We start from the raw sequence: 27,238 nt of genomic DNA, 5'->3' as shown, positions 1-27,238 counted from the left end.
GCTGTCTCAGGTTCATTATTTTCTACAGCTTGTACCAGAACTATATGGACAGAAAAGCCTCAAGATTATCTATAGTAACTTTAGAAATATAAAAACTGCAAATTAAGGCTAATAAAAACAGAAGGCTGTGAAAAGACTGTCTGAAGCCCCTGCCCTTCTCAAATACAAAGCCTAAAGCCTATATAGTCTACTCTAAGGAAATGATGCCTTCAACCCCCACAGTAGTTAATTATGCCTTGCCCGCTGCTGTTTTGTTCTGTAGAGAAAATGCCAAGCAACATGAATCTAGTTGTCAAGATCAGAATGAATATTGTCTGATGAAGAACTATGAGCCATCAAGGAAGACTATGGTCAGGAACTAAATACTATTTAATTGGCTTGCTGGGGCTGTTTCTTCTAAAGTCTATCTGAAATGAGAACTGCATACTTCATAAAAACAAATTTTTGCAGCTGTCAGGCACTAAGACAGCTGTGAAAAGGGTGAGTTGGATTGGGTTCTGTCTCTTGTATCACCCCAAAGCTTTGCCAGCACCAGTTTCTAGAAATGTTCCCACCAATCAAATTACAAAGGAGAGGGTCACATGTCCTTTTCACTGGCTTAGACATACCCACAAACTTGGCTCTTAGACATCTCATCTTGTTTCAACATGTACCCTGAGTAGTTCAAAATGGGAGTGACAAGAGGTTAAATATAAGGTACTGTGATCGTTTATTTTTGTTTTTGCTTTTGTTTTTAAAGGTCTGTGTATGCTTGCAATAACTTCCCAAAGCTGCACTTAAATGGAAATCACCAACACCTGTTCTTTCTGAGTTGCACTATTTGGGAGAAGTGTCTCAAATTTGTGAAGTTCTCATACATGATTTTCCATGCTACATGAGCTCAGAATTGACATTGTAAGTTTTTCATAATGCAAAGTAGAGAATGGTTGAGGACAATATAAATCTGCCAGTATTAGCTATGTACATTCCATGGAGTCCACTTCAAAATGAAAATGTGGGACTCTGATTTAAAATGATTACATTTTTTGATAAGTATATTGGACCATGGGGTGGAGATGAAGTCCTACAAATAATGATGCTCAGTGCAACTGTATAAGTCACATTCTCCTTATTTAAACAGAGACCATCCCTCATTGCTGATTTTCAAACTCACGCTGCCCCTTGACTGGAAAGCAAACAGGTTTAATGGCTATTAAACTTTGATTCCCACTCTGATAAGACATTAGAGAGTGACACAGAAAAGGAAAACAAAAGTTAACCAGTGATGCTAAAAAAACTACTAGAGGACTTTACTGTATTATGACTGCCAAGGGCCAGAAATTATCTTTGACCTTTATCAATCTTTTACAAGAATACTATTTCTGTGATCTTCCTTGACTTCCCATGCCAGAGTCCTGACTGTCTTTTGGTCAAATTTAACAACCTATCTAGGCTCCTTGCCACCTCATACTTACTCCTTGGATCAATGCATGACTGCTGCTTTCAAACCACATGATTAGCTCAAAGCCTTCACTGGTTAATATTTATAAAAATACTTTGAAGATGAAATCTTTGGTGTGTAGAGAAAACACTAGACATAGATAATGGAATTTTGAGGTCTAGGCTTCCTTGTGTACTGCCAATATTAGACAATATGGTCTTTGACCAATTGTGGTGGCTTGAGTGGCTATCCTTTCCTTTTAGTGAAATAGCTAAAGTAAAATAAAAAGAGAGGCTGTAAGATCTGATGGGATTTTGCCCAGTTCCAGTACTGAGTGCCTGGATTACATCAGAAGGGGGTTAATAGCGCTTCATCTCCCTAGCTTTCAGGCCCCATATTCATCTCCCTCTGCTCCTAGGCTCCATAGCCACAATATGTTCTAGAATAATTCTTAGCAAGGAATCACTTCATACTATTCAGAGAAGCATAGTCAACAAGCCCTGTCTGGGATTAGCTTTACATTTCATCTATGCACAGAAAACTATCAAATTGAATTTTTAAAACAACAAATAAAGAAGCATTAATGCTAGTTTCACAAGGACAGGTAATGGATTTGGATAAAACTTTCTATTCCTTAGTCTGGTGCTGTAAATTCTCAAGCTACAAGAGTACGAGGAAACAAAAACATTGATTCTTATTTTCTGTTGGACTTCTGAGAAGATTCCACCTTTTCCCTTTAAAAGGAGTTGAAGCATCTCTGTTTTTAATTCCACATCAGGTATAACTACAGCCTGCCAAGAATGCAGCACACATACACCCTTACAACAACACTGTGAAAGCAGGGAGCTGAAGCAATTCAAGACAGCCTGAGCTTGGCTTGGAATGCCAACCTCAGCCCAAGTCTGTGACTGGGAACGTGTCCATTAAACTCCCTGACCTGCCTCCTGGACAGGCTGTCACCTCAGCAATTGAGTAAGAGGGCAAAGGGCAGGGGTGAGAAGGCGCTTCTTCAGCTCCTGTCTTTTAGCTGTGTCAGTCTGCCAACCCTGATCTTAACCGGAACCAGTTTACACTAATAAAATGATTTGCTTTTTCAGAAGCTCCTCAGGCACGTCTTAAGGCCTTATATTGACATTAGCTCTTGGCTCTGGGGCATTAGAAACCTGAATTGATTTCAAAGAGTCCCAGTAACCTGGATAGGCTAACGAAAGCTTGGAATTGGTAATTTCAATTCAACATGTATTTACTGAGCAAAGCACTCTGCCAGGCTGGTACTAGGAACTGGGGTACAAAGTGTGATGAGGTCTGCCCTTCAGGGCCTCATAGCCTATTTACAAAGCCAGAGGCATAAACAGAGTATTTCCATACAAAGCTATTGAATGACAGGCTACAGATGAGAACTCCAAGCCTTATAAGTGATAGAGGAAGCACACCTGTTCAGGTCCATAGGCATGATAGAAGACTTCCTGAAGGTGGGCTCACTAGATAGAGTTCAAATTGAAAGGACGTAGTTGAAGGAAAATAGACAGAATATATGTTGTAAATGCCAAAGAAAGAACAATAAAGGCAGGGGAAAGAAATATCTAATTGCATGAGCTGGTTTTCTGGAGCCCATTACCTATGCTTAGACACCTTGCTCACATTTGAGGCAGGGGGAGGGGTTCAGTCCTGCTTCAGCTGAATGTACCAGGCTTTAGTGACTCCCCATGAGAGGCCATACCCTTTTGGAGGAGGGGATAGAGAGGGGGAGGCTGGGGGAAGCGGGAGGAGGATGCAAGAGGGATCTGTGGTTGGTATGTAAAATGAATTTAAAAAAATTTAATAAATAAAAAAGAAGTATCTAAAAGCAATCTGTGCTTAGACAATGATGAGTCACAACATCTCAAACTTAAAGCTTAAGATTTGCAGGAAAGAAAGGAGAAGCTAGACAGTAAGAGTGGAGAAGAATTAGTCATGGGGTTATTAGATGCTGCATTAAGTTTAGCTTATACACTAAAATAACTGGAAAATCAGTTAGAAATTCTAATCACATAATCAATCCCCCAAAAGCTTCCATACACAAAAATAATCTAGAGTTGAGGAATGGAATGGGCAAAAAGAGTTGCAAATTATATATATATATATATATATATATATATATATATATATATGTTCATAATATAATAGGAACTCAAGCAACTCAGTGGCATAAACATCTAATTGAAAACGGGAGAAATTTTTCAATAGTTCCTTCAAAACAAGGCAAATGACCAATAGGTACAAAAGAATATGCTGAACATCACTAAGCATCATGGAAATGCAAATATAAATCACAATGAGTTATTAGGTATATCAGTTGGATTAATTTTTTATTGAAGAGTCAAAAAATAACTGTTCGAGTAGGTATAAAGAGAAGGAATATTTGCACACTTTTTGTGCAAATCTAAATTAGTATGACTGTTGTGGTATAACATTATAGAGGCTCTCAAAAATTAAAACTAGAGCTACCATGTGATTCATCATTCCCACTATTAATTATAAATCCAAAGAGAATTAAGGCTTTTAAACCAGGTTTTTAAAGTGAGACCTGCATCCCTCGCTCACTGAAATACCATTCACAATATCCAATAAATGTAAACAACCTAAGTGCCCATCAGACTGATGAACAGATAAAATAAGAGGTGGTATATTTAAACAGTGTGATTCTATGCTATTATGAAAAAATAATGGAGTGCGATTTGCAACAAAGTGGACAGAACTGCAGAATGATATGTTAGGGGATACAAGAACAGAAGGACAAATATCATACTATCTCACTACTATATAGAATTTTAAAAGCTGTTCTCACAGAAATAAAGAACTTTTAGAAACTTGGGATGTTAGAGAGGAGAGTGTGGGCTAAGCAGAAGCTATTGAATAGCTACAAGGTAAAAAGTAAATAGGATGATGGTCTATTATACAGTAAGCTAACAATAGTTTAGAGTAATGTGTGTTTAAAAATAAATAGCAGGTAGGATCTTGGCTTTATTACTATCATTTTTGTCTGCTTTGTTTAAGCTATGTATCCTATCCTGGCCTGGAACATTTTGTGCAGGCTAGAGTAATCTCAAACTCACAACCCGCTTGCATCTGTATTTAGAGATCTGTATCTCCATACTTAGCTAGATGATAGCATTCTAGTATACTACCACAAGGAAACAATGAACGTTTGATATCATAAATGTACCAATTACCCTCATTTAATAATTGTGTAATATTTGTATGTATCAAGTAAGCATTGCACCCCATCAGTGCATACAATTAGTATATGCCAAAATATCTTAATTAAAAAAAGATATATTGAAGGCTGCAAGTGTTATGAATTAATAAACAAACGTATATCACAACTTTAATTAAAACCATGTAAGCTTAGTTACTCTTCAAGAATAACTGTTTCAGCTGCTGTTCCACTGCACATCAGAAGCCATTGGTCCACTGCCTGTTCAGCTGCCTTCAAAGAAAAGGGCACTGTACCTTTTCCCGATTGCAAAGGCCACTTCAGGGATGGTGCCATTTTGTTCTGGCCTCAGAAGATGCCTTTTGTTAAAGCCACAATCACACTTGTTTTGGTAAGAATCGGTAGTCCCTTGTTTCATGTCCTGTCTGTCTTGTTTGTCAGCAGTCGATTTGAGAATACTTTGTTGTCCAGTGGCTAGCTATTGCCACAATGAATGTTAACTCCATATGCAGTTTCTTCAATGCCCATATTTTCTCTGAAGTAGATTGGTACTGCCAGGAGCTGACATGTCTCATAGTCATAACAAAAAAGAAAAATTTTCTAAGTTAATAAAACATTTTAAATGCCATATTCTGTAGATCTCTGAAGGGTTTGAAGATGACCTGTATATGTAAAATATATCTGCTCAATCTTGTAAACACACCTAATATGACTACAGATTCTATTGTAATGTCTAACTATTAACTTTTATTTCTTTATATCCTAATGGTTGGTAATAATAACATTCAAGGATCAGCAAATTGCATTACATTGTTAAATGAATGGTACAAGTACAATATCTTGAGCAAGATTAGAAATGTATGTATGGCATTTTCTAACAATATCAATCTCAATATATATAATTTGTATACAATATAAAAAATCCAATCCAATGTAAAGTATTTAAAACTAGTAACTGTCTTTTTTTTAAACAAGAACCTTAAATCTAATCTCCTTTGCTTGGTCCTTTTCCTAACCCTTAACAACAATTTGTTACCAACCCTCCTAAACAATGAAAATTATCCCAGACCCCAAACCCATTAAAAGACTAAAAAACCACCAGCCCCACACCACCTCTTTGGGAATGTGGGTGTCGTCTTCTTAAAATTGCTACCATTTAATAGAGGGATGTGGAGAAGAATGGAATGCTGAGATGAAGACACACACACACACACACACACACACACACACACACACACACACACACACACAGCCAAGAAGAATAGACAGCTGATTAAAAAAAAGCAACAATTTCCAGAATTTAAAATTCTGAATCATGACATGACACTAGTGGAATTCATATGTTCCTGGTACATGCACTGCTCTCACCAAATGTGAGGTGGAACTGTTGACCTTGTGTACATCCTACTTCACAAATGAGTCTGTCAGATATGCTAAGCCTATAGGCTGAAGATGATGCCCCAACACTGTGGAGAAACCTCAGGTGATTGTCCAGGCAGCTGACTGTTTCTGTCAAGTCACATTTTTTCTGGAAGCTGCTTGCATGCACTTCCTGTTTTTATTTTTTATTAGGAAATATTATTTCCTTCTTGGGTCTCTGAGGGAGTTGAAGATTAGTTAGTTATAGGTGAAGATTAGATAGGTATAGTTTTCTTTGTTAAGAATTTCAGGAAAGAAACTCACTAAAGAGGTTTAAGTGTATAAATTTGAAAGACATTATAAGATAGTTCTGTTAGTAATATAAGTTAAGATAGAAAGTGAATCAGGTACATTTTGGACTTACCAAAATAGGATAGATAATGGAATTATTTTTTCTGAATTTGTCGAATACAAATGGACTAGACACTTTAGGTATTTATTGCTTGTATATGTGGTATATAGTTATTGTACTTTTGTATATAGTTTTTCTTATATTAGTTATAACTTTTTTCCTTTTTATTAAAATAGAAAAGGGGAAAAAGAATTTGTACTGCATCAAGCTGATAATAGAAAAAAAATAAATAAACCAATAAAAATGAAAAAAACAAATAAATAAATGAACTAACAAGTAAATAAATGTAAAAGTTTGATGATAAAAAACACACATGTAATGTGTCATTTTTCTCAGTAGTGTAGCAACTAGTAAGTTTTTCAAAGTCCAGTAAATCACTCTCCATCTTTGTTTATGCAAGCAGTCTTAATTAAACTCAGTGAGTTACCATGAAAAGAGGAATGGGCCTGGTTGAAAGAAGAATGGGTTCAGTCAAATAAAAGGGAGAGTAAGCAGGATAAGGGGTGAGTACTTAATGTGTTATGCTTTCACGAGTTATGAAAACAGTCTGATTTTTTAAAACTATTTATAACCTACAAAGTTCAGTAATTCTCACCTACCCTCCCTTTCAATATTGGACAAAGTTGTGTTGCTTGGTCTGCAAGGGAATATGTTGCAGGGATCCAAAAGATGGGGTGCAAGTAAATAACTACAATAATCTCAAATGTTAACATTTGTAAAACATTTTTCTATTGTAATCTTCATTTTTACAAATCCATTTAATTGCTTCTTAAAATAACCTTATCCTTGGGACATTTGCACAAGCTATTTTCCTTCTTTGTACTATTCTTTCCACCCATCCTCGTCTAGGGCACTGAGGCCTCAGTTCAGTTGTGTGTTTACTGAAGACACTTTACCTAAATTAAGGTCCATGTGAAGTGTCTTCAAAATACATTTAGGAACTAATGCTTTTGCTTTTTATCATAATTATAACCTTTTAAAATGATAATCATGGTTTATTTATTAAATTTCTGGAATATCAAATGTCTACTTAGATGTTAGTCAAATACTACATTTCTATGTCCTCCTGATAACTGGGCAAAAGAGGCATAATAAAGCATGTACAATGCTTGTCAATTCATTTATTAGCAGAAGTAATGTATCTCACTACCTAAGCACAATAGTTAAAATGCAGATATAACCAAGCAAGTTTGCAAGTACTGGTAGCTTGGATGATATGAGAAGCTGGGATAGGGAAATTATTTGAGCCCAGGAATATTAGGTGAGCATGAGCAACATAGAGACCCTATCTCAAAAAACAAAAAACAAAAAAAAAAACATGGTAAATGCACCTTTATCATTACCTTCTATTTTGTCTGTAGATAGAGGAACAGGTTCTCAAACTTGACTGTATATTAAAATCATCCAGGAACTGGAAAAGGCCTGACACCTTTGCTGCAGCCTAAGCCAGTTAAAACTCTAAAGGATGTACCCAGATACCAGGGTTGTTTTTTTTTTTTTTAACACCTTAGAAATTTCAGTGGATAACCAACTTTGAGAACCACTCCCTGAGTATCGTTTCAGGATCCCTGAAACAGTGTGGATAATTACTTTCTTCTGAGCCAAGACACCTGTACTGGGTTTTTGTGAGGTCAAATAATAAGTTATGTTAACTCACAGAAAGTTGGTGTTTTATTTACTGTATCAACGAATTAGCATAATTAATATACTCCCCATATTTATCACCTACCATAGAGTTGAGCACATAGAAGAAACAAAACAGCTATTTACTGAAGAACAGTGTTATCTTCCTCATGTTTATATATGAGGTTCAAAGAGACTGAATAAATTAATCAAATTTTATACCTAAGAAAAAGCCCCGATCTGCCAGTCTGGCCTGCCAGATTACTTAAGGAATCAGCCAAAGAGAGTAAAGCATAAATTTTTCAAGAGGCTGTTATGGAGACAAGGGGTCTAGGGGACTCCCAGGGAAGAACTTATAACCTCCTCTCCCCCACATGTCAGAACTCCAAGAACACTGAGGTTGTATAAACCAAGAACCCCACTTGTTCTGCCTGTACACAGCATAAATTTGAGCCTGCTAGAACCAGAGCAAACTGAGGACTTCATTTTTTAGCTCAGAGCCCTTATGCCAGCAATTCATTCCACAAGCAGTCTTTATTTCTTATTTCTGCTACTTTATCTCTACTCTAGCAGAAAAACTAGCTTATGATTTAAGTTTTCCTTTTATTTGTATATTGCTCAGTTAGCTTTTAGGAGTGCTGATTATGTTTCTGCACACAGTCTACAGGAATTCATATTTTATTGTACTCTTCAGTCACATGTCCCATATTCCCCTTCTCACTCCTACATCTTTTCTTTCTTCTCTCATCCTTATCTCATCCCTTTTAACTTAAGGAACATTTATATAACTAGCAATCTATGGTGCCTAGCAGTTTCCCAACTTTCCCCTCCTAACTAAAGCATCTAACTCAATACTTTTTTCTTTACAATTGTGATGTAATAGTTGCCCTTTATCCTTACTCACCCTGCTTCTCTTTTCATTTCTAATCTTCACTAAAATCTCAACATTGTCCATTTTACTGGTAGTTGTTTATCCTTTAAGGGTTACTAAGGTTAAAGCGGCCCCTGTTACTAATTTACTAGTATATTTATGCAACAATCTTAAGCAATGCTAGGTGCTCATCTAGTTACTATCCTATTCAGGATTCAATACAGACTTTATAAAATGCAACTTGAGCTCCTTGACTAAGGGAATCTTTTCTGACTTTCACATTTCAGTTTATCACATTTAAATTTCACATGAATATTATTGCATAGTGAAAGAATATAGCTGACAAAAAATAAACCAAGCAAAGAAATAACAGATGCATAAGTTCTGACACAGTAGCATAAGAAATACACACACACACACACACAAAAATTAACACAACTCCTCCAAAATTACTACTCCTATAGAAATGCCATTAAGTCAGAATGAAATGAAATCCCAGACAGAGAACTAAAAAGAATGGTTACACATATGTTCCAAGAAATCAAACAAGAAAATAATCTCCTGGTCAAGAAGACAAACAGATCAATGAAAAAAGGAAAGTAATACAATATATAAAACTGGCATTCAACAAAGAGAAATACTGAAGAAAACCAATCTGAATACCTTGTGAACATTTGTGAGGATACATGAGTCTTTAGTTATAAAGTGATTTGTACATGTATAAGAAATGAAATACTTAAAATTGAAAACACAATCCATCTAATAAAAGTTCTGTTGAATGTGGTGGTATTGCGTTCCCCAAAATATTGTGCCCCAGATTAAAATTATCTGGGGTCAGAGAACAGAACAGCCACTAGATACAAAGGCTAGAAAATGGTGGCACTCATGCCATTAATATTAGCATTCCAGAGGCAGAAATCCGTCTGGATCTCTGTGAGTTCAAGGCCACATTAGAAACAGCCAGGCATGGTGACACATGCCTTTAATCCCCAAAAGTGAGCCTTTAATCCCATGAAGTTAGGGCAGAAAGCAGAAAGTTATATAAGGTGTGAAAACCAGGAACTAGGCTGGTTAAGCATTCAGGCTTTTAAGCAGCAGTTCAGCTGAGATCCATTTGGATAAGAACTCAGAGGCTTCCAGTCTGAGAAAACAGGATCAGCTAAGGAACTGGTGAGGTGAGGTAGCTGTGGCTTGTTCTGCTTCTCTGATCTTCCAGCATTCACCCCAATACCTGGCTCCAGGTTTGTTTTTATTAATAAAAACTTTTAAGATTCATGCGACAGCTGAAAGTCTCATTAATAGAATGGATCAAGAAGAGGACAGAATATATATAATATATAGGACAACATAGACAAACTGGAAACATATATCCTACAAAATTAGTAAATCTAAAGTAAGTCAATGAATTTATATATGAATTTTACCTATTAAAAATAGACTAAGGTGCTATAAAATAATTTAGACAAATTTGTGATAAGCAACAGTATAGAAGCAATAATTTTAAAACTCCAAACTTTAAAATGTCCAGGCCCAGATGGACATACTGTTGAATTTATCATCATTCAAGGAAGAAATAATAAAAATGACATAAAATACAAAAGAAAGGAACATTACTGAATACTTCTTTTTGTTTTTTTGAAACAGGATTTCTTTGTGTAGCCCTGGTGTCATGGAACTCACTCTGTAGACCAGGCTGGCCTCAAAACTCAGAGACCCACCTGCCTCTGCCTCCCTTTAATCTACTGAGATTAAAGGCATACCCCACCACCACTAGGCATACTGAACTCTTTTTTTTAAATCTATTATATTGATTCCTAGAGCAGATAAGGAGTCAACAATAAGAACATGGAAATTCAACATCTATGAACTTAGAAACAAAAATTTTAAAACAAGTCTTACCAAACAATCTCAAAAATACATCAAAAAAGATCATTCACAATGCTAGAATTGAGTTTATTCTAGAGATGCAGGTATGTTTCACTACACATTAGCCCGTAAATGTGATAAATTACACAGATGGACTCACAGACAGAAATCGCATCTTGACCTAAGTGAAAAGGCTTTTTGACAAACCAAACATCACTTAACGTTAAAAAACTTGAAGAAACTCAAAATATAGAAGGAATACACATCAATATAACAAATTATATATTGAAAACATAGCTAACATTATATTAAGTGAGGGAAAATAAAACATTTGCATAAAAATCAGGAACAACACACTCTTCTCATTCAATATACTACTAGAAACCTTAGTTAGATCAATAGGCCAAGCAAATAGTAAAGATAAAAATCAGAAAGGAAGAAGTCAAAGTATTTTAGTTTATGGACATGATTTTATACATAAAAGATTCTAAAGATATTATCAGAAAACTCTTGGAACTGACAAAGTCTTTCTTCAAAGTAGGAACATACAAATTTAACACACAAAATCATTATCCTTTCTACATACCAGTTACAAACAAATTGGAAAAAAACACATATGCACAAGAAATCAGTGAAACTATCCATTTACAATATTCTTTTTAAAATGCTTTGGAATAAACCTAACCAAGGGAGTAAAAGGCCTCTATAATTAGGACTTGAAAACAATGAAGAAAGAAAGAAAACAATGAAAAAAAGGAAAAGAGAGAAAGAAAGAAAAGGAAGGAAAGAAGGAGGGTAGGAAGAAAGGAAAGAAGGGAAGAAGGAAGGAAGGAGACACAAGAAGATGAAAAATCTTCTCATGCTAACAGTTTGGAAGTAATAATATTGTGAAAATGGCTTACAAAATTCAATTCAGTCCCAGTAAAGATTCCAGTGATATTCTTCACAGAAGCATAAAAAGAACTGAAAAATTCATATGGAACCACAAGATACCAAGGGTAGCCAAAGCAATTCTGAGTAAAAAACATAGCTCTATGTTGTAGAGCTATTGTAACTAAAACAACATGGAACTGCCACAAAAGCTTTAGACCAATGGAGTGTAATAGAGAACCCAGATACAAGGCCACATAATTATAGCTGTTTGCTTTTGAAAAAGATGCAAAAAGTAGATTGGAAAAGGGAAACTTCTTCATTTAATCATACTTGGAAAACTGATTATCTTCTTGTAGAAGAATTCAACTAAATATTTTTTTAATCTATCATTCAATTTATTTAATATTGTATTAAAGTCTTTTTTCTTTTCATTTTTCTTTATTAAGAATTTTTTTCTACTCACTCTACATACCACCCCCAGATCCCCCTCCTCCCTCCTCCAACCATCCAGCCTGCCGTCCCAAGCCACCCCACCCCATTTAAATCTTTATCTATTTCCCATCACAAAAGTCAACTCCAAATCTGAAATTCTTAAATGACTAGTAGTTATAGTAGGAAGTACATTTTAAGATATAAGCATAGGTAAGGACATTCTGAATAGGACTCCAGTTGCTCAAGAAATAAGGACAATAATTAACAAATAGTACCTCACAAAATTAAACAGATTTAGGAAAAGAAAGTGTCAATCAAGTAAAGAGGCAACCAATAGAATGGGAAGAACTCTTTGACAATTCTATATCCAACAAAGGATTAGTACATAGAATGTAAAGAACTCAAGAAAAAGGCAAGCAGAGAGGGCACACATATTCACTAAGTAGGAATGAAAATTGGTACAGACACCATGGAAATCAATGTGGAGATTCCTCAAAACATAGAAACAGGTGTAATACAGGGTCAACTTATATCACACTCAGGTTGATAATCAAGGAATCTATATCTTACTGTAGAAATACCTGTTTATTCATGTTCGTTGCTGCTGTATTCACAATAATCTCAAAATTAAAATATCCCATGGAATATTGCTCAGCTCTTACAATTATGAAATCCACAGGTAAATGGTTGTGCTGGAAGCAATCATTCTGAATGATGAAACTTGGTCCCAGAAAAAAATCACATGTTTTCTCTTATCTGTGGATGCTAGTTTTAATTTTTTAGATACATATTTTTCATTTGGGATACTCATAGATGTCAGGAAATTAGTAAGGAGCCATGCGAGTGTGGGACATTCAAAGGAGGTGATATAGAAAACAATGCTATAAATGGTTTAAAGAAAATAATGTAACAGGAAGGGCTAAATTAAGTTTGAGGCTACAAGAAGAGATTAAAGGAGGGGATATGAAGAGGAATAAAATATTAAAGACATTTTGAAAAATTCATATGGAAACCTACTACCATAGAAGCTTCATAAAATATATACATGCACATACATAAAAAGATTTACAAATTTACTTTATTGCAAGTTACAATACCTTTCAAGGCATCATTGGCTAACTAAGAAAAATTCCAATGCCAGGAATGGGTTACCTGTTTCTGAGTTGTTGGCCAGTGATATTTCATAGACCTTCAAACATTACAAACATACTGATTTCTTTTTCTCATATTGACACAAGCCAGGGTCATTTGAGATGGGGGTTCAGTAATTGAGAAGATGCCCCCATCAGATTGCCCTGCAAGTAAGTGTGTGGGGTATTTTCTTTGTGCCACAGCCCACTATGGGTGCATTTATGTCTGGACAGGTAGTCCTGGAATGTATAAGAAATCAAACTGAGCAAACCAGGAGGAAGAAATCAGTAAACAGCATTCCTCCATGGCTTCTGCTCAAGTTTCTTCCTCCAGATTGATGCCTTGAAGTCTCTCCCTGAGTAATAGAGTACTACCTGAGAGTTTTATGGCAAACTAAATCCTTTCCTCCTCAAGATGCTTTTGGTGGTGGTATTTTATCCAAGCATTAGAAGTCCTAAGACACAAAGTATTGTCATAGTCATTGGCTACCATCAAGAACTTGAGAATGAGACCCTCTTTCTGAAGACACATAACAACTGAGTCACAAAACATACAGAAACCAAGTTAGTACAGTCTTGAAAGCTTTATCTCCACTAGATAGCTATCAAAATGTGGAAAATACTATACATGCTACAAGAGAAGAAAAAGGGATGATCAATTTTATTCGGATTTGCACTCTGAAAGCTACAGTAATGACTGGCCTGGCAAGACATGCCCACTAGTACAGTAGTGACACAAATATCATGGGTGTAACCAAATAATTTGTGATTGTATTTAAGTATCTCTAAACAAGATGAAGCCTGTACCGGTCACCATCCATTATCAGGCCCAAGAACCTTTGGATAGATAAAATAGGCCTCAGGAGAGGACCAACTGTTTTTATTGTACTACATGGGCACAGAACTAAATCAACTCGTAATGAATTATCATTTCACCCATAGATTAATATATCTCTCAATTCTAATTCATCTAAAAGTTTCCATTTGCAATACATTGTAACATGAATCTTAAAAGATCTTATTAATAAAAAACAAACCGGGAGCCAGATATTGGGTGAAGGCTGAACGATCAGAGAGGCAGAACAAGTCACAGCTAACCTCACCTCAATAATTCCTCAGCTGATCGTGTTTCCTCAAACTGGAAGCCTCTGTATCCTCATTTGAATGGATTTCAGCTGAACTGCTGCTCAAAAGCCTAAAGGCTTAACAGGCCTCTAGTTCCTGGTCTTTATACTTTATATACCGTTCTCCTTCCTGCCATCACTTCCTGGGATTAAAGGCGTGTTTCACCATGCCTAGCTGTTTCCAGTGTGGCTTTGAACTCACAGAGATCTGGATGGATCTCTGCCTCCAGAAGGCTAGGATTAAAGGCATGTGCTACCACTGCCTAAACCTATGTTTTATATAGTGACTGTTCTGTTTTCTGAACCCCAGATAAGTTTATTGGGGTGCACAATATATCAACCACAATACATGGTAATACAGACACTCATGACAGGTCAAGGTATATATATATATATCCATAAGTTCTGTCACTGTAGAGAATACTGACAAATACAGGTGTGATATGGATGTTTCATTTTAGGCTGAGCATTCTGTAATCCCTTTTTCTCTGCACCTTGACCTGTCATGAGTGTCTGTATTACCATGTATTGTGGTTGAGATATATATATATATATATATATATATATATATATATATATATAATTGGAATGACTTACAAGCTACAGTCCCCAACAAAGGCTAGCTGTGAATGAAAAATTCAAGAATCTAGCAGTTGCTCAGGCCCACAAGCCCAGGTGTCTCAGTTGGTCTTCTGTATATGCTGGAATATTGAAAAATTAGGCTCCAATAGATGTGCTGGCAAGGCGTGGGCAAGCAGACAAAGAACAAACCCTTCCTTCTTCCATTGTCCTCATATAGGTTTCCAGAAGAAGGTGTCGCCCAGATAAAGATGTGTGTCTTTTCACCTCAAGATCTAGATTAAAGGCATGTTTCATCCTGCCTCCAAATCCAGAGGAAACGGTGTTCTATAGACATAGCATGAAAATGCACACAGGAAGTTACAGCAGTTGTGACATCATGCACAAAAACTGTGCAAGCCCAAGTCAGAAAAATGTCTTCAAGTTATGAAAGAAAGGTGTGATTTCCCATCTAAGCATAGGAGCTGGTGGCAACTGGTAGCTGCTGAAAGAAGAAGAGTTGGTATTTTTAAAGAGTGTAGCCCCTAGTAAGTCAACAGTGATACAGTGGAAGGCCACACATCCAAGAATGTATGGACAACACAAATTTCAATCCAATGTTATGTTTTTAAGAAGACATAAAATTGATGGAATAGGCCAAGGGGATAAATCTGGAAGGAGTTGGGAAAGGAGATGAACATGATCAAAACATATTAATGAAATTCTTGAAGATCTGATAAAACCTATGAAAAAATGAACAACCCGATTAAAAAATGAGCAGTGGAGCTGAACAGAGAGTTTCAAGAGAAGAAATACAAGTGGGTAATAAGCATGTTTAAAAGTGTTCAGTATCCACAACAATAAAGGAAATGCAGATCCTATCTCACCCCCAGTCAACATGTATCATAAAGAAAGCAAATGACAGCAAATGCTTGTACATCCATGTACATGGAATAAATAGCTGCTCATCAACAGAGATATGTATAATGAAATGTGGTACATAACCATAGTGAAATTTTATTCAGTTATTAATAAAAATGAAATCATACAATTTGAAAGGACATGGATAAAACTAGAAAACATCATAGTAATTGAAGTAACCTTGTTCTGTCACACATGTAGATGACAGGTTTTTCCCTTTTATTGAAAATATTTTTTCTCACATAACATATCCAGATTAAGGTTTCTCCTTCTCTACTCCTCCCAAATCGTCCCCATCTCCCTTCCCAACCACATACTCCTTTTCTGTCTCTCATTAGTAAGCAAAAAGGCTTCTAAGGGATAATAATACAACATAACAAAATAAAATATAATAAGATAAAACAAAAATCATCATATTGGAGCTAGACAAAACAAGCAGAAGGAAAAGATTCCAAGAGTAGTCACAAGAATCATAGACCCACTCATTCACATATTCACGAGTCCCATAAAACACTATATATATAATATATACACAGAAGACCTAGTACAGATCCATGTATACTCTGTGCATACTGCCTCAGTTTCTTTGAGTTTATATGAGATTTTATTATGTGGATTTAGAGGGCCTTGTTTTCTTCGTGTTCTATATCCCCTGGCTCTTACAATCTTTCTGCCTCCTCTTCTGTGGCATTCCCTGAACCCTTCGGGGAAGGATTTGGTGGAGACAACCTATTTAAGGCTGAGTGTTCCAAGGTTTTTCACTCTCTAAATAATGTCTGGCTGTAGGACTCTGTATCTGTCCCCATCTGCTGCAGGAGGAAGCTTCTCTGATGATGGATGAAAAAGGCCCTCTAGATCCCACTTTTAAGTTTTAGATTTGTGTGTTTAATTTAGGCCCAAGAAAAAGGAATGGGAGAGGGGCATTAGAAATTAAAAAATAGTAAAACATGTGTAATATGAAAGTAAGGAGGTATGTTAAGGATTAATGATTTCAGTGGAGATGGGGGCAAGGAGTTAGTGAGGAAGGAGTGGGGAGTGGCAAGATGCACCTACTCGTAAAATAGAGCCTATTAGTTACTATTTGTGTTGCTGTGATAAAATATCAAAAGGAACTTAAAGAAGAGTTTATTTTGGTTTAAGGTTTCAGAGAGTTAGATGTCCATAGTGGCAGGAAAGGCAGCAGGAGCAGGAAGCTGAGAGATCACATCTCAACCCCACAAACAGGCAATAAAGACAGTGAACTGGAAAGGGGGAACAGTGATAAACTCTCACACTGCCCTCTACCCTATGTGATGTACTTTCTTCAACAAGATTCTGTCCTAAGTGTTCTATAATTTCCCAAACAACATTACAAACTGGAGACCAAACTTTCAAATACACAGGCACAGGCATATAAGGGATATTTCTCTTTCAAACCACCGTGAACAACAGGCTTATTGTAAAGTTAACCATTTGTTTTCTTACTGAATTTGAGGTCTGCTACTCAGAATACAATTCATGCCCGGAAATGTAAACTTCCTCAAAATCCCATGGCACTAATGAACCTATGATATTGTTTTGCTAAGTGAGCACATTGTCAAACTACTCTTTAAATATGTTGATACCCACAGACTAGTGCTACTCTCAGACTTGGTCAGAGAATCCTGAACAGCAGCATAGAGCATTGGGCAGCAACACGGAAAGTCATAACTGAGTACTCAGTCCTAAGTATGACAACTATTATCAGAGCCCACCAAGGTCCAGGGAATACTGTGAAAATGAGGGTGAGGAAAGTATGTAACAGGTGGAGGATGAGCAAGAATGCTATGAGATTCTGTCTTCTGGATATGACAGAGTTTTTGCATTCATGAACTCACAGAAACAGTGTTTACCAGCACAAGACCCTAGATCAAGCCAATAGGATCAGTCAACTTCCAGAAAACAACACTAATTAGACTTAGTAGGCTACAATAAAAAAAAGAGTCAGAGAGACATGAGGAAGTGGGGGATGTGTTGGGCATATCATATGAGGGAAATGAGGAAAGAATGGGGTGGGAGGAAGGGAATGGGTATGAATAAGATCCATTGTATATATAAACTGTCAAAGAATAAATAAAAGATATTAGTTAGAAATAAATAACAGATTGTATACTTAGAAAGCAACAACATGAATTAGGGCCCAGGTTCTTTTCAAAATGTATATTTCTTCAGGAACTGGTATATATTATCAGAGTAATATTCAATATCAGCAAGATGCCACAACTACCAAAAAACTGTACACATTGCAGTCTCAATGCAAATAGAAAAGTGTAACTTCAGTCGTTTAAAGGGTACTTCAAATTACCCTAAAGTAACTGAATTTTTCCAAACATCTTTATATATCCAGCCAATGAGCTAAAATGGTTAAGACATCAAAATACAAATTCAGAGCTCTGGTCTTGATGTTTTTAAAAGGTAAATGCTTGAGCATTTCTAGTAATTCAGCACGAATCTCTAAGCCAATCAGCTTCATGCCATTCACCATATGACAGGGTCCTTCAGCCACCATTAGAAACTCAAAACCACACAACACCTCTTGAACTTTGTGTTCTGCATCTAGATGTCTGCATAGAGGAATTGGTCACATTTATTGAATTTTCCTTTGGCATTTCCATATAAAATCAAATGGGTGATTTCTGGCAGGCCATACTGGCTATACCAGAATCATGGCCTCTAGCTTAGCCAAAGGAACCATTAAACCTTCTCCAACATTGACTGACCTCATCTCAGTGAACCAGTAGAAGCTAGCGCCACAGATGATACTTATGGCCAAGCCCATATACTGAATGCTAGTCCCAAAAGCAGGATCTATGCTCTTCAAATTGCTCTCATTAATGTGCTCCAGGCCATACAATCCATCACGGGGCCCATCTACTTCAGGCACTATGCTATATGTGCTCAGGTCCATGGGCCTCAATGGGAAAGCCCATGCACTCCACATCATAGCTCATGCACTCACTGTTTTGGTCCATGTACTCAATGTTGGAAACCATGTGGTTAAAGCCCAATTGGGCTCATTTAATTATGATTCACAGAGCATATGTGGTCCAAAATCTCACCTATGATCTCAAGCTCAAACCCTAGGTCTGTACTTATGCATTCCATGCCAGTACCCCCAATAAGGATAATTCCAAGGCCAATCTTTTCCATCCAAGGTACATTGCTCTGGCTCTACCTCATTTCTCTTTTATAGTGATCTTCCTTCTCTTCAGTGCATTGCTTAGCATTTCATTTATCTAGTACATATTCATCTCAGATCCAAATTACCCCATGTTCTCTATACTACTACCAAAGGTTCCCTCTCTCCATAGTCCCTGTTTTATTGATTGCAAATCCTATGTGTTTCATTCCTGTACTTACAGGACCAGATTTCCCATTCCAATGCCATTGTCAATGTGATTGTTACCTATGGGCTGCCCACCAGGTTGTTCCCTGTGACAATACCATCAAGTCCATGAGGGAAGTCACTGTGCATGTTCAAGAGAGAAAAGTTCTCCTTTGGGTAAAGATTTTAATCAATTTGGCACACATTGGTATATCAACATTAGTTGTCCATTAGGCATAGGTATAATTTTCACAGCTTTAGTGGATTGCTCAAAAATCATAGTTCTTAGTCCACTACCTTTCTCACCTTTATACTCCAGAATTTTTGAATAGACTACTATATCAGTCTTCCTAAATACTTCCTTCAGTTTCTTTTCCAGACTACTCTAACAACCAGTTTTACTACCAAAATTAAAAAAAAAAAAAAGAAAACTGTGCTTCCAAATCTTTCAATCTATAATGCATGGATAAACTTCATTTGAGATGTTAGGATTATTTAGGATACTGGATAGGATACTAATCTTTCCTGGGCCTCCTGGTCCCATACCCGTTACTAGTCTTAGCCATCACTCAATGCATTGGTCTGCTTACATGTTCACCATAAAGATCTTTGACTTTTAGAATGTGCTTGTTTGGAACTTCAAGAGCTTTTTTCATGCCATTTTCTATTCTCAATTGAACAACAGCATATTCTGTAGCTAGAGTTTTCCTGTGTTCCGCCTGGCCCACAGTCACCTGCTGGTCCTCCATCCGCTTGGACCCAAAAAACACACAGAGGTTTATATTATTTACAAATAATATGGCCTAGTGTCTCAGACTTCTAGCTAGCTAGCTCTTACATCTTAAATTAACCCATTTTTATAAATCTATACTCTGCCACGTGGCTTGTGGCTTACTAGTACCTTTACATCTTGCTTCCCCTGGTGGCAGCTGGCAGCATCTCCTCCACTCTCTTTCTCCTTCCTCTTCCTGTCTATCTCTACTTAGAATGTCCCACCTAATCTTATTCTGCCTCACATTGGCCAAACAGCTTTATTTATCAACCAATCAGAGCAACACATTTTCATAGCATACAGAACATCACCCATCATTAACAGCTCCACTTATACTACCTTGTTGTGGAATATTATTTTAAGATGTGTTATATTTGTTAATGCTATGGAACATTTGCTTAATGATGCAAATATGTGTTGCATTTTTTCTTTTCTTTTTTATTAAGAAATTTTTATTCATTTTACATACCAACCACAGATCCTCTCCCCTCCTTCCTCCTACTCCCCAGCCTTACCCCCATCCCAACTTCCATTCTCACCTCCTCCAAGGCAAGGCCTCCTGTGGGGAGTCAGCAGAGTCTGATATGCTCAGTTGAGGCAGGTCTAAGTCCCTCCACCTGGACCAAGGCTGTGCAAGGTGTCCCACCATAGGCAGTGGGCTCCCAAAAGCCCTGCTCATACCCTAAGGATAGATCCTGATCCCACTGCCAGGGGGCCCCTTAAGCAGATCAAACTACATAACTGTCTTGCCTATGGGCAAAGGGCCTAGTCTAGTCCCATGGAGGCTACACAGCTATTGGTACACATTTCATGAGTTCCCCTTGTTTGGTTTGGTTCTCTCTGTAGGTTTCCCCATCATGATCTTGATGCCCCTTGCTCATAGAATCACGCTTCTATCTCTTCAACTGGACTTCTGGAGCTCAACTTGGTGTTTAGCTGTGGATTTCTGCATCTGCTTCCATCAGTTACTGGGTGAAGGCTTTCTGATGACAGTTAGGGTATTCATTAATCTGATTACCAGGGTAGGCTAGTTCAGATACTCTCTCTGCTATAGCTAGTAGTCTAAGCTGGGATCATCCTTGTGGATTTCTGGGAACTTCCCTAGCACCCAGTTTCTCCCTATCCCCATGATATCTCTCTCTATCATTGCTTTTCCATTCCATCCATGTTCCAGTTCGACCATCCCATTCCCTTATGTTCTCATCCCCCATCCCCTACCCTCAATTTACCCCCTCACTCACAGTCTATTCATGGAGATCTCTTTTATGTTGCATTTGTTTAATTTTGTGAAGTTGTGTTACTTTGCCTGTCTAAAACACCTGATTGGTCTAATAAAGAACTGAATGGTCAATAGCTAGGTAGGAGAAATGATAGGCAGGGATGAAAGGCGAAAAAAATAAATAGAAGGAGAACATAAGAGGGAGATGAAGGAATAAGAGAATAAGGAGAAGGAGATGCTAAGGGCCAGCCACCTAGCCAACCATGGAGTAAGAGTAAAAGTAAGATTTACAGAAGTAAGAAAAGGAAAAGGCCCAGAGGCCAAAGGTAGATGGGATAATTTAAGTTAAGGAAAGCTGGCTAGAAACAAGTCAAGCTAAGGCCAGGCATTTATAAGTAGTAATAAGTCTATTGTGTGTTTATTTGAGAACTGAAAGAGCCAAAAGAGTAAAGAGTCAAAATATAAAACCCAACTAGACTACCTCATTGATTTTTCCTTTAACTATGTCTTTAAGAGACTTGGATTAGTATGTGGCTCAAAGTGATAGCCTCTTCTTTTTATGTTTTTCTTTTTTCTTTATGAGAAGGCCATTCCCCCTCCCCCTCAAAACCATTGTCCTGTTGCCACTGGGAAAGCAACTTACATCCCCCATTTCATGTTCTGTTGCCTTACTTCCACTTCAGCCACTACTTCAACCCCTTGCACCATTCTTTTTTTTCCCTGTGTCTGGGATTTATCTCTGTAGCATTGTTTATCTGTTGCTTGCCAACCTTGACAGCCATAATTGGCACAGTATGTTTGGTGCAATTTTTCATGAATGCTAATTGGTCTTATTAATAAAAACCTGGAATCAGATATCAGAGTAAAAGCTGAAAGATCATAGAAGCAGAGCACCCAGCCACTAGTTCTTACCTCTATAAAATACTCAGCTGAATGGCTCTCAGCTCCTGTCTCCTCCTGCCTTATATTCCTCTCTCTGCCCAGCCATCTCACTTCCTGTATCCACATTCCTAGTGCTGGGATTTAAGTCATGTGATCCCAAGTGCTGGGATCAAAGGTGTATGCCACCAATGACTGGCTATGCTTCTCTTTTAGCCTTGACCCATCTTGTGTAGCCCAGGGTGGCCTTGAACCAAAAAGAGATCTAGCTGCCTCTGCCTCCTGAGTTCTGGGATTAAAGACGTGTACCACCACTGCCTGGCCTCTATAGTTATCTAGTGGCTAGCTCCACCCTCTCATCTTCAGGCAAGCTTTATTTGTTAAATCATAAACATTATATCACTGCAGTGCCTTCTGTCTTATTGATGATAAACTCAGTTGTCAAGAAATCCTCATTATGCACAGTGGTCCAATTATATCTTTCCAAGGATATTTGGCTGCCTCCCGAACTTCAATGACTTAGGTCACCAAAAGGTGGCTGATGTGCAGGTCTTTTCTTTCCCCTCCCTCCTAGCTCCTGCCTGAGATGAGTGAGAACTGGCTTAATATTTGGCTTGGGAAATAGACAGGAACTCCTTTTCTTTCATTGTCATCTTGTAAAAAAAAATATGATGTCATTTCTCACTTTGCAGATGAAAGTATAGTATTTCAGAAATACTTTAATATTACTTATATGTGATACTTAGGGAGGTGTGATGGTCTTGGTGTCATGTCAGCTAATTCCCAGACTGTGCACTTAAATTAAGAATAAATGTAGGAACAGAAGGCTCGTGATATGAAATTATAAATGTTGATGAATGGTGATGCTCCCTTTCTGAAGCTATGGTTGCATACTTTAGTACCAAGCTGACTTTCTCAAATTCTCAAATTTCTCAAAGACTATTTTATATGAGGACATATAATCAACAATTAGAATATAAGATGATAATTCCTCAATTCTAAAGTAAATAAAAATTTTTACATAAAGTTTTGTAACTTGAAGTCTTTCTGGTGTCCTGCCTGGCTCGTGGTCAGGACAAATCTCTTACCCACAGTCCCACAGCCTTTTGGCAGGACAGGGACAGATGTGTCCGATTACCTCCTAAGACCCCCATTCATAAAAATCTGCCTAGCCAGAGATCTCCAGATTTTTTTTTGTAACCTCATTTTCCCTTCTGGCGGGAGGCACTTGTTGCGAACTTGTGGGGAAGAGGAAGGCTGAGAGTCAGGAGACACCTACTCTCTGTCCAGGGTGCAGCATGTAACAACACACAGGTAAAGCCATGGAACACGTGGCAACATATAGATTAACAGAAATGGACTGAGTTTAAGTGTAAGAGCTAGTCAGTAGTTAGCCTGAGCTAATGATGGAGCAGTTATAATTAATATAAGCCTCTGTGTGTTTACTTGGGGGATGCAAGTGGGAGAGATTTGTCCCGACCACCATCAGGCCAGGACACAGAAAAACCTTTCAGCTACAAAGTTTCAATAACTCCAGTTTCTTTAGTGTTTCCAATTATTGTCTTTCTGAGAAAATCTGGATAACATAACAACTCAAACTTACACTATATTTTCCATTTTTCCAGACTACTATAAGACACTCTGTATTTAGTCCCTCTGTTATTCAGACAATTTTTCTGTCAGTCTCTCTTTACACCCCCACTTTCTCCAGGCAAGATACCCTCACACCCACTATACTCTTTGTGCCATACAACACCATCTGCAGCATCTCTGTAAACCATCCTTTACTGAGGCCTTCAACTCCTGTTCATGAACTATTTTTATATTTCTTTTACCCATGCAACATTTTTTTTGTGATTGTCTGGTATAGAGATTTCTGCTTTCTAAAGAATCTTTTCAGCTACTTCATGGGCTGAACCCCATACTAATTAATACAAGCTTTTTAAAAAAAAAAATATATATATATATATATATATATATATATATATATATATATACTCTGCAAAGCACCTCTATATGCAAGATTCCATCTGACAGTCATATTGTCTTAGCCTAATTATGTTCCTATAATAAAAATGCTACTACAAATTGAGTAATTTAAAAAAAAAAGGGGTAGACAAATATTACCTATCAGCTCTGTGTGAAGATGTCAATTATGTTTATGTTTTCATTGGTTGCATTATCTGGAGAATATTGAATCCCTACTTCCAGAATGATGCTTTGTATGTTCAATCCTCTGGAGAGATGTAACTACAGTGTAAAAGGCAAAAGAGTAAAAGAGGGAATGAACTTCTCTGTCAAGCTTTCTATTAGGGAAACCACTTAATCCCATTCACAAGAAAGGAGTCCTTATAATTCAATATCATCCCAAAGACAATACTGCCCAGTTCTGTTACACTGGACATTAATTATGGAGGTGACAAAAAATATTTAAGCTGGGCTACTCATCCTATGAAATCAAAGTATTTGTTGAGGGTGTGCTATCTGAAAAGCATAATAAAAGAAAGTTATTTCTAGAATCCTTCAATATATGAGTAAACAGAATATAATCAAAACATAAGGACTCATTCAAATTCACCAACTAAAATATGACTAATCTTGCCTAGCATGCACTTCCAGAGTTCTCTCTATAGTATTTGTATTTCCTCAAAGTAAATCTTAAATGTTTCTTTATTGAAATATAATAAATTTCACATGCAAATATTTGTAAAAATTTATGGCAAGTTATCGGGTTCATTATTGATATATAGGAAGAATGAATATAAAAATTAAAATATTAAATATACTTTGCTAAGGGTGAAGTATAGTAGTTTGACTGCGACTGTGCCCCCCATCAGCTCAGATAGTTTAATAATTGATCCCCAGTTGGTGTCACTGTTTGGGGAGGTTTAGGAGGTTCAGTCTTGCTGGAGGAATTATGTTACTGGGAACTAGCTCTGTGAGTGCTTGTACCACTTCCTAATCAGTCCTTTCTTTGTGTTTGTGGTTCAAGTTATGAGCTCACAGCTTTCCGACTCTGCTGTCATTCTTGCTGCTATGCCTCCCTGCCATGATGGATTCCTATGCCTCTGGAAATGTAAGCTAACACAAACTCTTTGACCCCTAAGTTGCCTAGGTCACGGTATTTTATCACAGCAACAAAATACAAGAATGAATTTGTGTAGAAATGGAAGTTTTCACAGGGAAAATGAACTTTGAGGTGAGCCTTGGAAGACATTTAAGATTTTAGATAACAGAACAGGGAATGAAGGAAGGGCATTTTTCACAGGGGAAATTGTGTGAACAAAACTATTTCAGGTTGGTGCAAAACCTGGTCAGGTATCCTTAGTTTAGACCAACAGTGAAATAAAAAATTTTGAATAAAATGTAGTAAGTGAAAACACAACTGGTCTTAGATGAAAAGAAAATGATAAAGAGGTATGCAAGTGGGAAACTAAGGTCTTGAAATGATTTACTGGACATGACACAAGTTCATAAACTATACAACACAATGAATATAGAAGTAAACATAGACATGAATTGTTACACATGTGCATGTTTTTCATAATGAAGTCCATTACATTGCATGCTATTACAAATTAACAGAAATTTTAAAGTGTATGAATTACTGCTTTATTGTTATTTTACCAGAGAATAATTGATTTAAGCTAATCATCAGTGATTTTCGTCATAGTGATTACATCTATAAACCAGTCAAAGGCAAAGATTGGGCCCACAAAAGGCTTTAAGAAAGAAAATTAACAGATTGAAAACTTCCTTTCATTTCATACTATTATGAGCCATTTTGAAGTACAGACAGACCCAAATCAACAGGTGGGAAATTTCAGGGACTGTTAGCACTTTGCACTTAAGAAAGATTCTCAGAGGAATTGAATTTGATAATCGTGATCTCTTATTAAGGAAAAACAAATATCATTTGACAAAATGAGCTACCCATATTAATGAGCATCTCTCATTTTGTACAGTATTTTGAACCTTTTTGTATCTTGAATGCCTGAATGTGTTTTCCTCTCTGATTCTGGAACATAAGAACAAATACTTCAATACACTTTGCTAACAGTTTTCTAAGCTATGCAGCAAGATGACTAAGTTAAAATACCAAATCTGCAAGGCTTCCTCTAGCAGCAGATGAGAACAGATGCAGAGACCCACAGCCAGACATTAAGTGGAGAGTGTTTTAATGGGCTGTCTCAATCAAATCTTTCCCCTCAGAACTCAGGGAACCCTGCAGAAGAGGAGGAAGAAAGATTGTAAGAGCTACAGCGGATGGAGGATACCAGAAGGACAAGGCCCTGTGAATCAACTAAGCAAGGCACATATGAGCTCAAAGACTGAAACAGCAAGCACAGGGCCTACATGGATCTGCACCAGGTCCTCTGCATACATATTACAGTTTTTAGATTAGTATTTTTATGGGACTCTTGATGGTGAGAACAAGTAGGTCGCTGACTCTAGTGCCTGCTCTTGGGACTCTTCGCCTCCTGTTGAGTTGCCATATCCAACTTCGATATTATAGTTTTTCCTTCATTTTATTATATTTTGTTTTTTCATGTTTGATTATTTTATCTTAGAAGTCTGCTCTTTTCTAATGAGAGACAGAAAGGGAGTGGATCTGGAGGACAGGACAAGTAGAGGGAACTGGGAGGAATAGATTGAGGGAAAACTAATCAGGATATACTATATGAGAAAATTAAATAATTAATTTTTAAAAAGACAAAAATGAAAAAATATCAGCTCTACATCTTCTCTTTTGGAGAATGTAACATCTTTCTGTTCCTCACAGATGAAAAACTATTCTTAATTTATTATGGTAAGAATAAACAAAATGTATATATTATATGTTTGTCAAATATCAGGTCTTGCTTGATTCTCTAATATTTAGAACACAGATTTGAAAGTCAAAGAAGATTTGAGCCCTAGTAAGGGTAATTCATTGATGCATACAGCACATTGGATTGACTTCCTCCTAAATGGCAGGATCACTGAGAGAAACAGATGGAATATTAAACAAAATAAAAAGCAATGATTATATTCCTCAGAATTAATACTTGATAGATAAAGGATTATGGCACTGTAAGAAATTTAACAATAATAAAATCATAAAATGTCATCACTAAAAGACTTTTCTGATTGCTTTCTTCCAAACAATAATCATGTTTCTATTTTTCAGGAGAGTGGAAAAGCTAATTGATAATATTTCTGAAATTTATTTTAGTAACCTTAAAATGTTTATGGATCAT

The 27,238-nt window shown here is 36.9% G+C and overlaps 1 long non-coding RNA gene across 1 annotated transcript; it reads left to right on the top strand.

The window, feature by feature from the left end:
* Positions 1 to 628: 628 nt before the first annotated feature.
* On the top strand, positions 629 to 27,238 carry LOC143270868 (uncharacterized). Its single transcript, XR_013048073.1, has 4 exons — positions 629 to 894; positions 4,838 to 5,007; positions 24,991 to 25,074; positions 26,211 to 27,238. It is a non-coding gene; the product is annotated as an uncharacterized LOC143270868 (long non-coding RNA).

Source organism: Peromyscus maniculatus, chromosome X (genome assembly GCF_049852395.1).
Source record: "Peromyscus maniculatus bairdii isolate BWxNUB_F1_BW_parent chromosome X, HU_Pman_BW_mat_3.1, whole genome shotgun sequence".
NCBI lineage: Eukaryota > Metazoa > Chordata > Mammalia > Rodentia > Cricetidae > Peromyscus > Peromyscus maniculatus.
The sequence above is the reverse complement of the archived record's forward strand: the minus strand, read 5'-3'. Positions and strand labels throughout refer to the sequence as shown.